The following is a 21,453-nucleotide window of genomic DNA, read 5'->3' on the forward strand; positions in this document are numbered from 1 at the left end:
TACTGTGTAAACGTGGTCCCTTCGTGTCCGGTCCACTTCAAACGTAATACTACATTTCATGTATTTTATTTTATATTATTTATTACACACATAACACACACATATATATATGTTCTACTATAATATAAGTAATTATATATTAATCATAATGTGTTAGTAAATAACGTATCGTACAATATGCAGTGTACAATATACTTAAATACGTTTGAAAATTATTTGTGAAAAATTGTCGTGATGATCTTAATCCCAAATTTGAAGGTGCTAATATGAATTTTTGTCAGATTCATAGAGACTGTTATTCGTTGACAAACGTATAAAATATTTACGCTTTCGGATGATGATAGACACAGCACGAGTTAATTATGAAACTCTGCAAAGTTGAAACACGTGACTAAATTCAAATTGTCAAAATCCTGGCCCATCGCTGTAATTTTCAATTCGCCATACGCATGAGCTACGAAAAGATTCGAATTACAGAGAACATGATTCAATACTTCAAACTTTCGAAAGTCTTGGTAAAGTAAACATATTTTCATTTTTAGTCTTCATCTCGGTAAAGTGTATGTAATTTACGGAGTAAAACAACGCTTTATCCACACATTGTACAACAAATCATTGGAATCCTAAAAATATATCGTTGTCAGTCTATAAAAATCTACGTAATCTGTATCTTAAACGCTTTTGGTAGTTCTAGTCTAATTAAACGTATGCAAACAAAGAACTGGAGTGGGACATTCATAAATATTAAGACAGACATATGCAAACGATTAAATCTGTGCGCGGCATACGTCATCGATAAACAACAATCAAAAGATTCGTAAATGTTTGTGAACTACTTGCGCGATCGGTGGATACGTGGATTAACGATCTTTTTTCGTTTTGAATATACGTGACACTCGACTCGGCTTTCGTTGAATTTTTGAAATGGAGCCTTTATGGCTGCCGCCATCCGCGTTGTGCAACCATCACTGTCTCCTTTCGCCCGAGTAATTGCGTTACGCAATTCGCGCATCTCACAAGCTTCGCTTGTTCGCTAATTTAACGTGGGACAATTCGTGGATTATGTAAGGACAGCGCGAGCTGTAAAAACAATTTTTACGTGGAAAAGCTTGATACAGAACTATGGGAAGATCGTTGATTATAAAGTAGATCAAACGACGTTAAAATAAAATGTATAATATGATGTATAATATGTTATCGACAATGAGAATGAGGATGTTTGAATGATGTTGACGGAATGGAAAAAGGAAATGTTCCAAATTATTCCATGTGTGATCTCAAGTACGAAAAATCCTTAGGTTTCTCAGATCGAATAAACTTAAAAAAGAAACACACAAAAATTTAAAGCGATCGTTCTTAATTTTAATTACGATACATATTTAACGTTTAAATACGCGTTTAGCATACTGATGCTACGAATACGCAACGAATGTTAATCGAACCCATGGACGACGTAACCTCTGTTATTTTATAAGTCCTCGTCTGTGCACTACGACCATCGTCATCCGGTACGCAACAATATCCTCCATGTTCCGCCTATGAATGAACGAACGACTGGTATTTTCTGGTATAAACTTGGAAATTTCCACTAATTGGACTCGTAGAGGATCCAGTTAGTTTTTCCTCCTTTTGTTCTCTCTGATTCGAACGAACCTCGTGTAATAGACTAGTCTGACAGAGATTAAGGTAGAAACAACGGGAGTTTGAAGACACTACCAAGAAACGAAATTACAGGGGTACACGTAACACTACTGGCATTTATGTCTTAAATTTACTCTCGAAATGGCTAGAAGAAGACAATAGCTGAAGAACATGGCGAATTTCGCCAATTTTTATAGATAAGCAATTTTGAGATTCGATAGATTTTCGACTAATTCTGAAGTTGAGTATGTGTTTTTGATCTTTTTGAATATTTAAAAGGTATTAATAATGCTAATATCAGTTAATGTTACAGTAACACAGTAACTAAGCTACTAGGTCGTCCGAAAAGTTCCTTTCGTTTTATAAGGAAATAATGGATGCACGATATTTTTCGTTTTATATTATTTTATCGAATTACATACGATTCATTTTGTTCCATCGAAATAAAGATCACAACGTTCGACAAATTAGGTTTCATGTTTGTATAAAGACGCGTCGTTGTAAAAGACGTGTCCGTAAAAAAAGAACACCTTTCGGACAACCTAATAATATTACTTGTATCTCGCCAAAAAAATTGTGTAGATTTATCACCTACGTATATAAAAAAAGGCTTATTTCCTTCTTCGATTACTTCACATTAAAATATATGTTTCCAGCTGCCAAGTATTTTTGAAAGACGCATTATACAGGATGCGATGACAAAGCAGATATGTACGCGCGAATGCCAAAGGCACTCTGGAACCTCTTTTTCGCAATGAAATTTATATTACTAGCGAAATTCTATAAATTATGTAAAATCACAAATTTCTGCTATTAATAAATACGTTAATCCGCAATCTACAACCTGTAACTTCCAATTCATTGATATTAGTAATATTCAAATGTCCACGAACAATGCTTTCATAATTTACATCTAAGATAGGAAAAATTACAATCGACGTATGATAAAAATAGTATCAATTAGAATGTAACAGTCACGCGTGCTAACGATAGCACGAGACCATTTATTTACTTTTATAACACGATCGGAGTATGATATAAAGTCTCTATTGAATGCAAGTTCGAATAATTATGGGAGATATAAATAATTATGTGGTTATCGCAACGGGCGTACAATAGAGTCGGGATACTTTTTTCAGAACTCAGAGGAGCATGTAACGCCACGGATGTGACTTGTCTAATGTTCCCTGTAATTAAACGAAATAATCGAGTCGCGGAGTTGCATCGCCGTCTTGCCGCGTTCTCATTATAATGCCGCGCATTCCTCCGACGAAACGAGTCTTTCCCTCAGCACGTACGCCGTCTACGTGGAATACGGAATGCGAGAATGATGGATTACACGCGAATTCGCGCTCCGTACATATTACGTTCCTCTTCGCGCACTACCGTTTCATTTTAATTATTATTACTTTTAACCATCGGCGAACTAGTGCGTTTTAATTATTTCAATTTGGTCTTTAATGTGCCGGATACATCGAACAGAAACAAAAGACTGCCGTTACTAAGAAAAAGCAACGACGTGTTACGGGAACAAGAAGAGAATAGATCGACCCTTTGACCAATTTGGAATTAACGATTTGCGGAATAATTAATTTTTATCGTCAAGATATTTCTTTTTGCTTTTCTCGTGTCGGATACAGCGTGTCTCGGCGATAGTGATAACGCGGCGAGGGTGATTCTACGTGAAAAAACAAATCGAAAATATAAAATACATTTTTTCGGTCGAAAGGCATCTATTTCAAGAAAATCGAATTTGAAAATTTATCAGATATACTTGAACTTGACTAATTCGTTCGTACGCCTTCCTTTTCTCTGTAAAAACAACTAAAACCGTCAGATGTTAATTGCAATGAAGGCGCGAGTTACACAGTCGCCTTCTTATTTCCAACCGGCGAGATAAATTTCTTAATTATACCGGCGCTGCGGTATCCTGGCCGTATCGGTGAACACTGGCCGACGCGACGCCAGCAACCACATTGTACAGAAATCCCCCATAGGTATGGGGTAAACGCTGCAGATAGCCACCGGGCATTTTTTCGACCTCGCCGGAGCTGTACATAGTTTCTACGGTACGGCGTACAACCGTTCCGTTTCCTCATACCGTGCATACGTGCCTAACGAGCAACGTGGTATAATGTACATAACACCATTATAATAAACATTATACTCGCTCGTTCACACACGCGCGCGCTAAGAAACACACGGGATTTGTGTAAATACGCGCGCGCACGCGCCTTGCCAATGTATTCTCTTCTGTAAAAACGTACCGAGTCCAAAGATGCACACCATTCCTTGCGAAAATTTATGCTAAACAATACTTTTCGCCGAGGACGAGATAACCTCTAGTGTACATATATGCGTACGCACATACATACATACATATATATGTGTAATGTCGTAAATCTCGGGATAATTCAGGTGATCGATTCTGAAGTCTGAAAATCGAGTTTATTGTGAAAATACTTAAATGAAATACAGGAGTAAACAATTAATACCAATCTATAACAGTAAACGATAAATAACAAGTTCTGTGCAATGTCTACCTGACATCGTCCTGAGCTACCGATCTTTCTCCGTCAATCTTCAATGTTTTAAATAATTATTCTGTGATGTTGCTCTCTGTCCGTCCGTTTCGGAAATGAGTGTCTCTCAAAATGGTTGTCCGTAAAACAAAAGAAAGTCGCTCTGTCCGTGAAACAAAAAAAATCATGCTATCCGTAAACAGAGAAAGCCCTATCACACGTGAACTCTAGGGAGTTTACATATGTATACAGCATGTTCCGTATGACGTGGTTAACCAACTAGGAGGTGATCTACGCGTTAATAAAAATGTAAAATAAAATTTTGCCATTTACATTCAAATAGAGCACCTTGTCGATAGCTTTTGTCGTACATTTTCGTATGTAGAATAATTTCCCCTAGCTTTGCCGATTATTTACTTCTATCCAGTCCGGAATTGGCCAAATATACTTGTCAAATTTCCAAACTCCACTTTGTCGAAAATAAAGCGTCATACGAAAAAGTTTTATTCTATATTTTCGACTTGTGCTTTCACGCGGAATTACCCTCTAACCGATTGCACCCCCCGACCGATCGGTATACTGGGTGAGTTAATAAAAATGATCGGTTTTTTATGAATTACATTTTCAGAGATATCAATGTGATTTTTTTAATTCTATGTTGTAACGTGACTTGTGGAGAATAACTGCATCCCCCGTTCAGAAAACCCTGTATTGCCACGAAGATCGACTCAAGTTATCCGCTTTTTGTCTCGTTTAGCATTCCAGATCCTAAGTCGATCTTTATGCCAATACAAAGGTCGATGGGCGTGGTTGACTGCAGTTGCTCTCTACAAACCTTCGTTTCGTTGTAAAATTCAAAGTTAGAAAATCAAAATATGTTCGTCCGATCAGTCTCCTCGAATACGACGAATTTAATAATTAACTCGATTTATTACCGATACTTGAGTTAAAAATGAGCAAGCCAGATATCGTCAGGAAGATCGATATATAGCACTAACGACGATTATTAAACACTTAACGATCGTGCTTATTACGCGATACGTATTACCTTAACAATGAAGTAACAAAATAAATCAACCCGCTGTAATTGCTACACAGAGCGAGCAGTATTATGAAAAATTCATGAATATGCAAACCAGTGAATAGAATATGGTTCCCATAGTTATCCCTAATGCGAGATTCAATCGATGATAATGATTATAATAGCGGCGAAACGCTAAAGTTCAACGTGCAACATTGTAGAAAAGAAGAAGATAAACAAGGGAAAAAAAAGAAGAAATTACTTTCGAACCCGCCTGAGAAACTACACGTCGCGTACGCAATTAACAAACAGGTAAAAAGAGCGCGTAACTCATATTTCTGGGTCTTCCTGTGAAAACGATTCTTCATCCTCGAATACTCGAAGAAAACGAAACGAAACGAAAAGAAACGACTCGAGGGATTCGTGATTGACTTTCTCAGTTGTTCGTTTTCAGGAGGTATCTGTTAATTGCATAAGTATCAGTTTCTCGACTTTGTACGCACCTGCACTTTGTATACGTGGAATTAACGAGGCATCCAGGATGCATGCACGTCTCGTGCATACAACTATGCGTGCACAGTGCACACAGATTGCGGCTCCGGCAATTGAAACCTAAACTTTACATCGTACGTACTGGATGCAAACAAAGAAACAAAACGATCGGCCACGCGAAACCAGCCGTTTAACATCGGTAGAACTTGACTGCCATATTCTTGTACCCTTATCTTCTTACAGATACCATCGATCAAGCGGTACGGAACGATCACGCGAAAGCAAGAAATGTCTTCGTCCGTACAATTTTCCCCATCGACGAACCACACCGGTTCGTTGATCTGAATTCGAACGAACGGATATGATTCATACATTTCAATTATTCACCTGGTCGATGCAACATTCACGATAAAGATAAAACCTGTTCGTCTGAAAATAAATGCGCTATCCGTACGTACGGCCATACGTGATGTAACTCTAGTTAAACGCGCGAAGAATCGGATACATTTTCTCGTCTCTTCGTTCGAACGGTATTAACTGGCTCGGTGCTTTGATAAAGATAGACAAGTAAGTATGTATCATTAAAGAATGATTGACGCATCGTGTCCAACGTCGTCTCGCTTGTCGGATCATTACATAGGCAGCGGGTATTTGAAAGAGATGAAGCGATCGTGGATGCGATCCGAGAAAAACTAAATACGTGTAACACGCTGATAGCTTTTGAAAGTTTACGCCAATCGTTTTACACGTCCGAACATAACTCTTTTATTAACAACGAGATTAAGATATCTCTCATTGTATGCTGATGCATTATTTTATTTCCGTATCGAAACGATATATTGATGTCGTGAAAGTTCAATTAAATAAATTCCAATTCGTGTGGAACTCTTTTCCAAAGTGCCACATAAATCAGCTTTTTATAACAATAAATACAGAACACGATGATGACATACACCGCTATGATTCTCAGCTCTCCATATGTTCCTAAATTATTTGATTTTTCCAGATCATCGTGTATAATATTTTATCCGAATAATAATTAATATTTTAATGCCAATGGTAAATAATTTAACAAAGTGTATAGTGTAGCATTTAGTTTTAAGCGAGAAGAGAAGAAGCGAATACTTTTTCTGGAATTTCTATTTAGAAATAGTCAAAAATAGAATATAGATTCTGCTAAATACCATAATAATTTAAATCAATAAATTATAATATATGATAATTCCCAATTTCTATGTACAGTGCGCTCGAGTGTATTAACACTTTGAGCATCAGTTTCCGCTCAATCTTCGTAAATACATATACCAACCTTTTATATATGCAGCTCAAAAAACGATCAGCAAAGATTACTTTGCTATTATTTTAAACGCAAGAAAATATTCACAATATTCTTCGAAGCAAAACCGTTGCCTACTTATTACCGAGAACCAATAACTTTCACCAATTCGATAACAAATCATCTGAACCGGAGATTCGTGTTTTTCGCATTAAAATAATAATCAATCAATTCGAACGTGGCCGAGAACGTGATTCAGATACGTTTGAAGCCACATTCTTACCCTTGAAATTCTACAAAGCAATCTTACCTAGATTCTCCCGTTCTCCGAATCCTCCGCCTCCGGCTTCACACAGGTGCACCTGCAACAACACAAATAAGCCTTTAAATTATAGTATTCTACCTGAGTGAGAGGCTCGATTCCGCGCCAGATACCAAGAATCGAACGTAAAAGCGCGCGAGCGCGTCCATACGCGCGCGCGCGCGTACACGCACACAAAAAGACGAACAAAAATGAAAGAATAAAAAGGATACTCGCATTCAGATAAGATGGACGCAGCAAGATAGTTCGGATCGCTACGAACTGAGACACGTTTACGCGAAGAGATTGCATGTTGCTTTCCGCAACATTGAATTTCACCGCAATAATATCCCTGACGAAGAAAACGACAATTTTTCGCGCGGTCTGCGGCACACCGGGCCTTCGCGCATGCAAAAAAATATTCCGCAGACTGTCATTAACCGTCGAGAATTATTGAGAATAATGGCAGGCAGTGGCGGTATATACAGGTTACCCTGGGTATATAAAGCAGCCTCCGCAGACACCACACGTGTGTGTAGAAAAATAAATTGCCGTGGTGTATCGACACACCGCGCCGGTGTGCATCAAGACGAACTCCACCATGTGTATGCACAATGCACATGCGCGGTGCACTCGCGCCCGTTTCTCTACTATCCGCAATCCGAAAGGAGCACGAACTCCCAATAAAACCGCTCTACTTCGACAAATCGCCTTAATTTCATCGTCAATAACCCCGAGAAACCCAGCGCCAAGTAAGTACGCCGATCGCCGTTTCCGTACACCGCGCCGCGCCGCGCCGTGATTCTGTTACGCGGCTGCTGCGCATGCGCCTGTATGCGCGCATACGCGGCTTGCATATACGGGGAAGTACACACGTGCGGAATGGCATGTCGGTCGTATTGGTGAGAGCCGCGTGAGTGAGTTTAACGAATCTGAGGCAGGGAGGAGGAAAGAGAGAGAAAAGAGCGAGGCGGGCGTCTCGGCCGAGTATTCCAGGTTAATTTTACCAAGCCCTAAGGAGCGCATGCGAAGGACCGGCGAAGGATAACGCTAGCGGGGCTCATCGGTTGGACGCTGCTCGAAGCGAACGAAGGACGCCCGCATTCCACGCCGCAACCTGGTATAATACGAGGAATTGGCCGAACAGAACAGGAGAGGGACAGAGATGCCGAGAACGGGCTTTTTCTGAGTCGAAGAAAGAAGAAGAACGGACTACGAGCGAGATAGAGAGGAAAACGAAAACGAAGAAAGACGAACGAGGGAGACGTAACACAGAAAAAGAGAAGGAAACAGTCAGTGAAGCAACCAAAGGTGGGGTAGTTGCGCGAAGTTGTGTCTGCATCGTTCTTCTCTTTCTCTCTCCTCTTTTCTCTTTCATCTGCTACTTTCTCTTGGTCATAATCGTCCTTTACCATTCCATTCCTTTATCTTCTCGTTCGTTTCATCCCAGCTTCTCTATCTAATTTTCTACATACTCTCCCTCGCGTTCAGTCGTTAATTTCTTCTTTATCTCTCGTTCTACATTATTCGTCCTTTTCGTTCGTCACTCCACCTCTTCCTTCTGTTCTTCCAATACCTCTATCTCTTTCTTCGTTTCGTGCTCTTCTTCTACTTCTTCTTCCTTCATCCTTCTTCCTCTTTTACCGACCACGTTGTATGTTCGTGTACGTAATGTATGTATGTTTGTGGTCGGATGAACCGCGTGCCTCGAGCGGAAGTAAACCACCACGTGCACACGCTGCTATCTGCACAAGAGCATTCTACACAGTCTCAGGCAGCGTTCTTCCTCCGTACGAGAACGCGTAACTGGGATTCCGCGTTTTGCGAGCAGGCAGCTGCAACCTGCAACTGGGCAGCCGCACTGGAGTAGGTTATCACCGTCGTGGCTTTCACCACTTTGCCGGCCACGTCGCGTCGCGTTCTCGCGCACCGACAGAGTCACGATGACAAGAGAAACGGAAGGTTAAGCGAGCCCTCTGCTATTTTACTCATGATTGCCTATGATTTCAGATCGGATAAATGGCGTGGAATTTCGATGCCGGTTGGGGCTTTAACGTGGACACGCTCGCCTGCGCGCAATCGTTATACGACCGCTTTAAGCTTTAAACTAGCATATTTTATGAAATATACGTATGTACGTACGTGAAAACCTTTCACAAAGTATCCTTATCTGGTACGTAAATTCGCCTCCTGCTACTTGTTTAAATTAACCCTGCTGTTCTTGCTCGTATGACCCGACATGATTATTTTATTGTAATAGATATTATTAAAATATAAATTGTCCATAAATATTTAGTTTTAGATATATGTATATTAATTTTTCTAAATTTTGTGTATTCCTTTACGTGAATAAGGTATTCCTAAGGTTTGAGGAGAAGCCATCTGGAAGGATATAAAGAAGCACCGAGGAAAATAGTAGGGCTAATGAAAGCTTAGATTCTTGTAAAAAAATATTAGATTGTTACAAAAACGACGATTGAAGTCTGGAAAGGATATACACACCTAACCACCAATATCCCTTTTGGTATTAGTATTAGTGAATAACGAATACAAGATGTGTTGTATGATTAAAAGCTAAAAGATAAGTTAATTTCGATTGCTTCTATTTTCTTTACTCCTTCTTTTTTATATTTCCCTTACCCTGGTATCTTACTATACGCGGGAATAAGAAATCGATATTTCCTAATATCAATATCATACATATCGTACAATATAATTATTATGACTATTATTATTAGAAGTATTTTCCTATTGCAGTGGCATTTCCATCTACCATAGAACTTTTCTGCCTTTTAAAAATTTCGGGATTCATAACCATATACCAAATATAAATCTACATTTTATTGGAAAAAAAAATTAGTCCTCTATCGAATATGATAAAAAAAGAGATTAATTGGAATATATAAATGTACGTTATTTATTATAGACAATGTTATCCCGAAATGTTATCGAAACCATTAAACATCATTTTCGTAAAATTAAATTCATCGCATGTATCGCGGCTGTGGAGAGGCTGTGAAATTTCGTTTAATAGCGAGATTAATAACGAAGATCGAAAAGGATAGATGATCCAGCGTAGAAAGCTGAGGACCTTCGAATAGATATGGAATGGAAAGTAGAGGCGTGTATTTAAGTACGTCGTATTATTCGTAGCTGTCCAGTTAGGCAGAAGAGTCCACTGATGGGATTATAATGCGAATATAATGGCGAGCTTCCGCGCTACGCAACCCTTTCATCTCCCACTCCTGCGGGATACCTTAACCTTCCTTCGAAAACCCTTCTTCGTTGTCTGAAAGCTTAATCGACTATTTCGACGATTTTCTGCAGCTTAAGTCGCTGCTGCCAGACGTACAGTAGGGAGAGGGACATAAAAAAAAAAAAAAAAGAGAGAGAAGAGAATGAAAGTGTGATGAGTTCTAGATAGTCGAACTGGTCAAACCTGCTGCCGCTGCTCAAAGGATACTAATGTTGTAATTATAAAATGATTACAAAAATCCCTCGTATACGTCTTTGAACTCTAGAGATTGAGATTTAAAAAATAATTTAAGAAATATGCATATATGTCGTTAAAAATAAGAAAGTAGTAAAGAGAAATAATATTTGGGCTCGTTGCCTGTCGCTTTAAACGTTGTTAAAGCTACGAAAAACGTGTTTTTAAAATATTACTTAAACGCTTCTGGATTAATTAGAACAAAAAGTTTTGCCATTTTAAACTCGCAAAATGTACGAGGTAAATGAGCGAGAATGGATTGAGGATGTTCCACTCAAGTAAATCATCAGAATTCGTAACAATATAGTTAAAATTAATAAGAATGAATAAGAAAAATCTTAATCGATAAACAACCAAACGATACGGTCGAACTTTTTAATTGGACTCGTTCGTATGTCCTTTCTTCGATACCGTCAATCTTTACGAGAAAGAAGAGTACAAACGGAACAGAAAAAAAATCAGATCGACGGGTCAAATGAACCTCTCGAAAGCTAAATTTAACTGCAATTTCAGTGAATTTCTCAATTTAATTGCACAAGTACACGTGTTTAACGTCTCAGACAATAAATAACTTATGTAATTTCGTAAATTCGTTCGCCACAAGAATCATAAATAACAGCAAATTCAAAGATAAATTAAAGAAAGTAATGCTCGTATCGCCCTGCGATTAATATCACCGCCTTTCTCTACTTTTTCAATTCATGGAATTGATCAGTATGGTTTCCGAGGATAGGAGGTCACGAGTTTAAATACCACATTCCCGATATAATTTGATCGAGTTAAAAGAAACGCGTTGAAATGTTAAACACACGAGGATGAAAACTCGTCGATTACGCAATTTCTCTCGTATGTTGGAGGCGACGCGACGCGACGCGCGACAATCACCTACGGCGACTCTCGACACTTCCTTCTTTTTTTCACTCGACCCCATGACGTAATTCGAAATACGCGTTTATCGATACCTATTTATAATATCTCGAGCCAGAACGCTATGTCGAAGAATTTGAAATTTCAAATTGCAAGTCGAACGAAGAAATACGTTCCCGATCGCGTTCCACCGTCCTGCGAAAGAAAACGAAAACGTCCACGTTTCTCTCCGATTAATTACCATCCGCATCCGCGTATTTCGTAGGTACATGCAGTTCCGCGTCGCTGTATCTATCGTTCAACGTGTACGCCAATTAAATTATTTCGTTACTTATATACCTATTCATCTTGGAAATGTCGGATTGGAATTAAAAATTAATGCGAAGCTAAAGACGTCGCGTGGCACGTAGCGTTGCTTCCAACGCGCAGGGAAGACTTATCGCAGAAAGCTGAAGATACGACGAGTGACACTCGCGTATCTTTCGTCTTTATTCTATGGATGAAGAAATATCTTGCGGTGTTATTGAACGAGTGTGAACCGAACGAAGTATTTCGTGTTCGTGCGACGCTTTGGATGAGATATCTCGCCTTTCTTTTCATTAGCAGATGAGATATTTCAGGCTAAAAAAAGGTTGCGGGTAAAAACCAGTTCATAAAGTATCTCATTCATGAATAAAAAGGGGTTAACGATACTTTTAGGACGCGTTATACCTCTAAAAGTATATTTTTTCTGTATTTCTTTCATACAAAAACATATTCGGTTGTAAATATTGAAAAACAGTACGACAGATCTGTTTACACACACCAGAAAGGTAAATACACGAATGTTTTGTATCTATCGGTCGTTCAGGAAATTATAACGAGGGGTTCAAGAACTAATCTAATCCTTAAGTTTGATCTTATTCATCGTTGATGTTCGACCGATATTTTATTTATATTAGATCATCGTTCCATTTCTTTGAGAAATAAGACGATAAATAAAAGATTGAAATTACATCACTTCAGATAAATAAATTCATTTCTTGGACATTGTAGCAAATAAAAGATTCTTAATGACTAACTTTCTCGAAATTTTTGATGACTTTAATTTTCTTAACTCTTTCGTATTCAATGTTGCGTATAAACGACACTGTATTTTAATAAGCTATCGATTAATCGAAGGACAAATATATCTATTTTTGACGAAACTGTTGTCTCGTATCTTATTATTAGCGTATCACGTGTTCTTCGCAAGACTATAAAAGAATGTGTTTCTGTTACTCATAATCGATAGAACGATTTTCTTAACAAGTTACAGAAGAACATAGAATATAAACATTGACGATACTCTCGATTATTCGTTGACTGATAAATTTATTTCTCAGAAAGCACGACTGTAAACCACTAGTCCGATAAGATTCGTCGTTCCCTTCGTCCCTATTGTACGTGTCAAAGAAAATGCAGCGCCCCGCATCAGTAGAGAAAAGCACACAGGATGAACTCATCAAACACACGCGCGCTTGCTTACTCTCTCGCCTGTTTCCCTTTATGTTTCACTCGGTCCATTTACTTTTTCCAGTCGGCCCGTCCGATTTATAATCTTCCTCGTGGTATTTTTTGCGCTTCACCCCGTACGCGATTCAAGGATCAAGGATCAACGCGCACACGCCTTAGACGCGTTCATTCGCTTCGATAGAATAAGTTACGACGTCATGTAACGTTCGACGCGTTCGACGTTTGCACAATGGCACGATAAATCAGCGTCAAACGTACGCTTCATTTTGTCCGTCAATTTGTTGGATACCACAACGACGCACGCTGAACTTTAAGCCGCGTATCCGTTGACAGCGCGAGGAGTTCGCTCAACGTTTTGCGAGGCACGTGACGACTGCTAATGTTTCTGGTCTAATGTACTTCGTGACTTGGTACGTACGTACGTTACATATACGAATATTTTCGCGATCTGTTCCATCTTTAAAATTGTTAACCACACTTAAAGAACACTGGTATTCTTCTGAGGTAAACAAGAATTAATTATCATACCTTCGTCATACTATATATATATATTACATTTGCTACTTTACTTTACTTTTTTACATCCTTTTTATCCTTTTGTGTAGGTAGTAATTATAATCGTAATTGTAGAGGATCGGGATATTTATTCAAGTAAATACGTGGCATGGTGTTAACCGTTAACAAAAACGAAAGAACTAGAAAATAAATGTTGTAATAAATACCAGATTAATAATCATCTTTTGCATCACGTTAGATAAATAAATTCATTCGAATCAAATTCTCTAGAGATTAATGCAGTTAATTAAGCACTGCTCTATATTTTTCGTGATCGTATAAATGTATGGGCGATAGATAACCCTTAATTACGGATGTTCGTATTTTTATCGTGACTACAGATACCTTGTCTCTTAGGCTATACGTAATTCAATTAACACGTTCAGTGCGAAGTCGATACACGTATCGAGGATAAAACTCTTCAATGACGACATCGATATACGTATGTATCGACATTATTATTATCTTTTTTAATATTTCTCAATAATCTGACGTTCTAGCTATTTTTCTTTTTTAAGGAAACCGAGTGAAATAAGGTTGTTTCCGTCTCTTTTTCAATACGAAACGTAGGAGCCGTAGAAATCCTGCTGTTTGACGTTGAACGTGTCAAGTCGCGTTTTATTACGTAAATTAATTTAATATAACGTGTAACTGCGTATCTTACGTAATCCCGATCTTCGGTTTAACGACCACGTGTATTCGCGAAAAATCTAAAAATCGCCCTTTCACCATCTACTACTCTTCTGTCTTTCACAGTTTGAAGAATACATATTGCGCGCGTGTTCGTCTCCTGTTTAAACCTATTTTCATCCAGACCTATGTGATTAAGTTCAAGTATATACATAACTAAGTCAGCGTCCTCGATACATATGGATTTAGCGGCGGCGTTTCACTCGCGCGAGTCCGCCCCGATCTGCTCGTAACGGCGCGGCGCGACGTTTACTGTCATCGTAGATTGTAGATTCAAGTAGGCCTCCGTGCACACAGTGCATACGATTCATCGTGTCACGCGAACCGAATGACCATACTTTCGACGCGTACACAGCCGTTTGTTGCTACCATCCCTCTGGTCGCGATGCACCGTAACGCAGGAAACGCTGATTTATCATCGCGACGTAACAAGCGCGCGTACGTTTCCTTCTTTCTCTATTTGTAAGCAGCAGCAGCGCGTCCTACCTGTTCCAGGGCTGTGATAACTCCTCTTTTCATTCAATTCTTTCAGAAACGGCTGTCTGAATAAAGGTTTGAAAAATCGTGCTACGCTCGTAACCGATAAAGTGTGCACTGGTTGTACGACGGGTAGAGACAATTTATCTGATTGTTAGTTATCTTCGAGACGTGTACAGGGTGTCTTGTAAACGGCGATGCAACCGGCTAGGAATAATTCCATGTGAAAAACTAATCAGAGAAACTATAGATAAAGTTACCTGGAACGAGTGACCAAACGGATAGGATAGTTAGAGTAAGGAAAACGAGTTGATTAGACGACGAAGCAAATAGACCATGAAAAACTAAAGAATAGAAAAGTAGAGGATAACTAAAAAGAAAACATAAAATCGAAGAATCGAAAGGAACTGGAAACGTACTACAAACGAACTACATCGAACTTTGTTCAGTGTTCTTGTCGCATGTAAAAATCCAGCGAGAGTAAATTTTCTGTTCATTCAGAAATTAGCACGGTATTTTGTTTGTTATTCGCAAAGAGGAAATTACACGTTGGCAAGATCTAATTAACAGAGACGTTCGCATAAATCATTCAAAATTATTATCCGACGTTTAATAACGCGTAAATTGCGAATACAAGAAACTGAACGAGGTCGACATTCCAGCCACTTCAAATAACCAAATTATACTGTTCGCCAAATGACTATGAGACGAGATTTTTTTCTCATTTTTCTTTCTTTCTTTTTTTTTTTTTTTTTTTTTCTTTTCCTTCTTTAGGAACATTTACGAGTTACGAGTCCTTTCCTAGCGACACGGCTGATCGAGTAGCTTACAGTCGAGAGTGTGTGGCCCCATTCCAACCGATTCCATTCCACTCCATTCCATTCCGTAGTAGACCATTCGATTCGATCGTGCCGCAGGAGTACATAAGACATTATGTAAGAACACTCACACTTACGAGCATAGTGGCAAAGGCGTTTCTTAAAGAATTTCGACGTCCGAAGAATTTCGTGTACCAATCGTTCGTCGTTTGCCACGCGATCACCATCGAACCTCATTTATATTCCATCGGCTGTTTCAGTTGTGCATATAACGGTAGGAAAATACTATTGCGAGGGAATACAAAGCGGACAATTCGCAAAAAACGTGAATCACATTTTGGGAAATTTATATGCCAACTTCTTCTGAAATTAAATAAATTCATACGATTGATTTTAGGTATATACATATGGTTCATTTTTATGAATTTCATAATGTTTCATACAGAGATATATATTTTTGTGAAAGTTAACTATCAGCGCGTAATATATATTTATTTACCTATTGTTCCTTTATTTATATATTGCCTCTAGCTTTTTACTTTTCGATTATAGCAAGTTACTGACCTAGACCATGTTTTGTTCATCTTTGACGTAAAAGTCACGTAGGAAACTGAAGTTGAAACATTATCGTAACGTTCACATAAATATATTAAATAGACACGATAGAAAAATTTACCATTGTACGTTGGAGGAAAAGCAACTGGTGAATAAAAAGTCCGAAGTCGCCGTGTTGTCTATCGTGTCGTTTCACTGCAATAATATTACGTGGAAAAATATTTTTCTTTCTATTTCGAAACGAGTTTGAAAATTTCAATCTCGGCCAACTTTTTACAAAGGAAATACTTGGTTGTGCGATGTCGCATTATTGGCATGTTTCAATTCTTGTATCATATTATCATAAAAAATTGTAATAAATAGTACGTGAACGGGAAAAGAAGAAAAAGTGTCGTATTCAAAAAATGAAGCATGAATTAAAATGACATAAAACGCGAGATAAAGGTAGATATAATTACTTAAAACAGTTTAAACGCAGCGTTGCGCGAGAGATTTACTCTCGAGAAGAAATATATTAACATCTTTCCAAATTTATTGAGCTATACGCTAAAAGAAGGGGCAATGGACGCGCCTCCCTAATGGTACGGATGCACGCGAATGCACAGATTGCTCGTTAAAAACTGTTTAAACGCTGTTTACGGGAAACAGGAATAGGCACTCCATACGAGGACCTTGATATCGGCTTAACGCACGAAAAAGTTCAAGTTTCGAAACTTTCTCGTTGACAAATTATCACCCGATAAAATATACTAGGATGTCCCATAAAATACAAATAGTACATGTAGTATACATACTTATGCCATGTAACTTTATATAATCGTCGTAGCCAAGCAAAGGCGATTGGTGCTCGATATGCCGATTAGGGCAATATATCTTACAATTGATAGATTGGTTTTGGTATATTATATTTTTAAAATAAATGTTTTCTCAACATTTTAACATACATCGATAGAAATGATAATATTTGTGACAGTATGTTAATGTTATGTGTAATTAGATTCGATCAACTTTCGTGCAAAATTGTTTAACATATAAGAATAGAGGCTAAATATATTTTAGTAATTATTGAAGAAGATACTATGCTACTTTGTAACTACCATAGTAATTATTCTGTAGTCGTCATTTCCTATTATATATAGTAGTTATATGTAGTAGTTATTTCCTATACTAAAAAAAGCTACTAAAAAGAAACACGGTAGATGTGATAAATCCTAACGTATAATCTAAACCTACATACGTTTTAATTGATAATTTTTTAACGATCTAATCGTCAGTTTCTAATTAACATCAGAGCCAAAGTTAAAATCGATCGGATCAAAACGGCCCGTTAATAGACCGAGGCTATTCATTTTATAAATATAAACGTTATATAAATGTTTCGCAATATATTCGTAAAAGATATCTGCAAATATTGGGATATCTTAGTGAACCATTGTATATATGAATATTTATAGGACAAAAAAGGACCAAAAACTGATTCACTACATTAGAAAGAAAGTATAAATTGATACGTGATTGGTTACGACCAATGTCGTGGACATTTTTTATATCGTATCCCTTATCGGGCTTGTAATGGAAGACATACAGCTACGTGAATCAACGATATCGAGGTAAAAAAGAAAGCGTGAAAGCCTGGTTGCTTCATCCATTTTCCACAGAGCATATCTGCGCTATGTGTGTACGAGGATCAGACACGTCACCAGGAATTTAGTACAGCGTTGTGTTAACCTCGCGACGCACAAATGGACTCACGTAATCTGCGTCAGCAATGCTGATACTCGGCGAGCCTAATGCACCGCAAGATCGTACGCTTCAAAGCGGATGGGACCATTCATCGTTAAATTCTCCGTATGACATAAAACACGTACAAGGTTCCCGTATCAAACTTACCGGAGAAGAGTATACCTTCTCAGCGTTGAACGTGGTTTTAAGCGTCGCGGAAAAACAAATTTTATCATGGCAATTAACGCAGCCAGATACACCGCAACGCATTCCAAAGATGTAATACTTCAATTACGTGGCTTAATGTACGTCTAATAGCGATATTAACGAACGTGGCGTAAGTGCAACTTAATTACCTGGAATCTACTGACACGTAGACGCGATGATATTTTAAAGCGAGGCTCGAATTGCTTGCTTGAAATTTACGTTTCGTACGGTTAAACGCCTGGAACTTCTTCGTCGACATGACAGAACGATAACCGTATTTCATTGCAGAAGAATCTCGACAAGACAATGACCGAGGGCACAAGCTAACTCAAGCATTCATTGCGTACGTTTCGAATCCGAGTTGGTATTTTTACCATATACGTACGTGTGTGTGATGCCCATAGGAAAACATTTTTACCATAATTTATATAAGGTACGCGTGTAAAGTTCTAAGATATAGAAATTGTTTATTAGCTTCGTATTTATGGCATCGTAGGTAATGAAAATCTGATCGTCAATGAACGTGTTGGTGCCATTCCATACTATTTTCTTCGTTCTTTCATCGTGCTCCTGTAATGTTATCTTTTTCATTGGAAAAATAAACTGATGCAAGCTCGGTTTTTAATTCAAAATTAATTATAAATCTTTTTTTTAAATTAAACTTTAGAACAAAAACTGTTACCTACGATAATCATAAAAGGAACTCCGGAAAATCTTGACTCGAAAGACTTTCGTTGAATAAAGATTTTCGAACTAGTTTAAATCAAAACGAAGTGTTAGGCTAAAGAATATTTTCTTAAATATTACAGAAAAACGGAATATTAAATTCCAGATATCGAAGTCTTCTCTTCCATTTGTCTTACTTCAACGATACAGCAAACAATGTAACAAACAAACATGTTTTAAGCTTATAAACATTTTACTCTTGTCGATTACCATCATCGACCAAAATCCCACCTGGCACAAGATATGTTAAATGAGTGTTTCCTAGAAAACAATTTGACACGTTCCAAATAAGAACATGCGAAACGATCACTCGGACGTGCAATTAAACGTGACGTCAGTCTACGTTTTAAACGACTACAAAAAAGTCCTGGTGGAATCTGCCCCGCATCCCATTAAGAAAGTTTTTCGTACACGCGTATACCAGGTTTCAGAGAAAAGGCCAAATGCAACGATTTTACGAAGTTCAAATTACGATCTAAGCGAACCCAGCGGGGACTTAGTGTGTTGCACGAATATGTCGATTGGCGTTCCGCTGGACGTCGACAACAGAAAGAAGAGAGTCGAATTAAATCGCCTGGACCACATCCTGGAATCCGAGATCGTAATTATATGGCGGGACTACCGTCTATTTTTAGGCCAGTCGGCCGCACGTGAGGCGTCGTTAGTTTGATAGTTCCCGGATACAGCAGCCATACGGTTAACGTATAACGACGTTTGTGCCATTCCAGTTTAATAACAGAGATCCTAAAGCACGGACAGAAAAATGAGCCACACAACAGCGCGACGCGGCGCGGCTGGCAAGAAGCCACAGGCACGCAGGTCAATTCGATCCAAGAGCCGAATTCTTCGAGCCTCGAGGTCGTGTCGCCCTCGTGTTTGCCCTCGGCAAACTACTCGGATATTATGTCCCCTCGGTCAAACGTATTTCTCCGTCCTAGCATCTCTCTTTATCCTACATGTTATTATTCGTCCCTTTCTAGACTTTTGAATTAAGATCAGAACGCGCCACCGACAGTTTACACTGCGGTCTGTTGTTACAAGACTGTCTACTATGTTACGACCTTCTATGGATTTCAACTTAATCTTTCCTAATTTATGAAAATTTGTATTAATAAGTAAATTGCAAATGTGATAATGAGTTACATTTTATACCTTTATAAAGGAGTAGTCTTAAAATTCATCGTGTCAATTATTCCAAATGTGGCAAAAATTCCCCTTTAACTTCATTTTGGAACTAAACATGTATTTTCTTCTCTCTTGCTAACCTTAAAAATATTATTTGTCGTTGAAATTGAAAGATACTAAAACATTGTTCGTATTAGCAATTATGTATACCTTTTATCTCTACAATTTATACCTAATTATTTATACATCCGTACATACAAAACTTCTTACAAGGTAAACTTTGTTGTATCTCTGGAAATAACAGATTCTTTCTACTTATGTTATAGTAATTTATATTCAAATATTCCATTTTGTCATAATATCCTAATAATAGAATTACATCAAAATTAAAGATGTATTTATCATATTTTGTCTCCTGTGATCTTCGTATACGTATAATAACACTTTTATACGTAAATTAATCAATGCTAATTAGACTCCAGACTCGAGCTGTTTATAAGAAACACGTTCTTCTAGTCATTTTGTACATTTTCAACTTATAAGAATTAATAACCTCAAATAAGTTCACAACGAAAATGTCGTTAAGCATGTACACACTATCAATGTATGCTATTATTAACCCCAAAATTTGCCAACGTTAATTAAAAGTAAAAAACGAAAAAAAAGAACGTCGGGTTACGGAAGCTTCGTAAAATGGTTCTGCAAACAAACGGGAGGGTTCCATAAGTGGTAGCGGACGGTAAACGTCCATTACATCTCACGAACAAGTTAATCAACGCCGTCCAACCCGAACTTGTATAAACAAAAAGGTAGATACATTCTTTTAACGCGCAACTTTAAGGAACGCTAATTACAAAGTAATGGCGCCAATAAGCTGAACGCCGCACCGGCACGCCGTTAGCACGATAAATGATGGAACAAAAGGCGTAGGAGACGCGGCGCGCCGTGGAAGTTGGGTCCACGCCTAGAAAGCTGGAATGCGTAAAGATAACTAAAGATCGTCACGTCGCGTTGCGTTGATAAAGCACACGCACAGCACAAGCTCGTTGCATAAGGCATAAGTCGACGTAATGACCGGGGATGTGGTACACGCTTGTCGCGTAAAGTAAGTAATGTATAAGGGAGTTATGCTCGATTATGCTTCGCTGGGCGTATAAGTGGTGCGCATGCGCGTACATTACCGGAGAAAGGTTGTATGCGTGGGTGTTGTTACTCGCATACACGTGCACACAGGACTGCGCAGGCGCAAGCGCGTTAAGTAAACGGCGATAAATTGACAGATATAACCTATCGTGCCGGTGGACGGGGCAAGATAATCACACTTTGAAGCACGCTGCACCGGGCGCCGTATTAATTAGACTATAGACGCTTGCCTCGATGTAAATGCGAACATTAATCGACCAGGTGGTTCAAAAGACATTGGAACGGAGAACGCTCTTTCTCTAGACCCACGTGGACTCTCGGAATCTCGGCG

The 21,453-nt window shown here is 38.4% G+C and overlaps 1 protein-coding gene across 8 annotated transcripts in view; it reads right to left on the reverse strand.

Moving 5' to 3' along the window:
- LOC132910036 (protein expanded-like) overlaps positions 1-21,453 on the reverse strand; it is a 119,691-nt gene that overhangs the window by 79,680 nt on the left and 18,558 nt on the right. For 5 of the 8 annotated variants that reach the window (XM_060965490.1, XM_060965421.1, XM_060965442.1 and 2 more), the window contains exon 2: positions 7,263-7,314. The gene's annotated coding sequence lies outside the window, so the exon portion shown is untranslated. Of the gene's footprint in view, positions 1-7,262; positions 7,315-7,746; positions 8,133-8,728; positions 8,900-21,453 lie in introns of those variants that run through there. The other 3 variants (XM_060965461.1, XM_060965470.1, XM_060965432.1) reach the window with 3 other exon arrangements.

The sequence above is a fragment of the Bombus pascuorum genome, chromosome 1 (genome assembly GCF_905332965.1).
Source record: "Bombus pascuorum chromosome 1, iyBomPasc1.1, whole genome shotgun sequence".
Lineage (NCBI taxonomy): Eukaryota > Metazoa > Arthropoda > Insecta > Hymenoptera > Apidae > Bombus > Bombus pascuorum.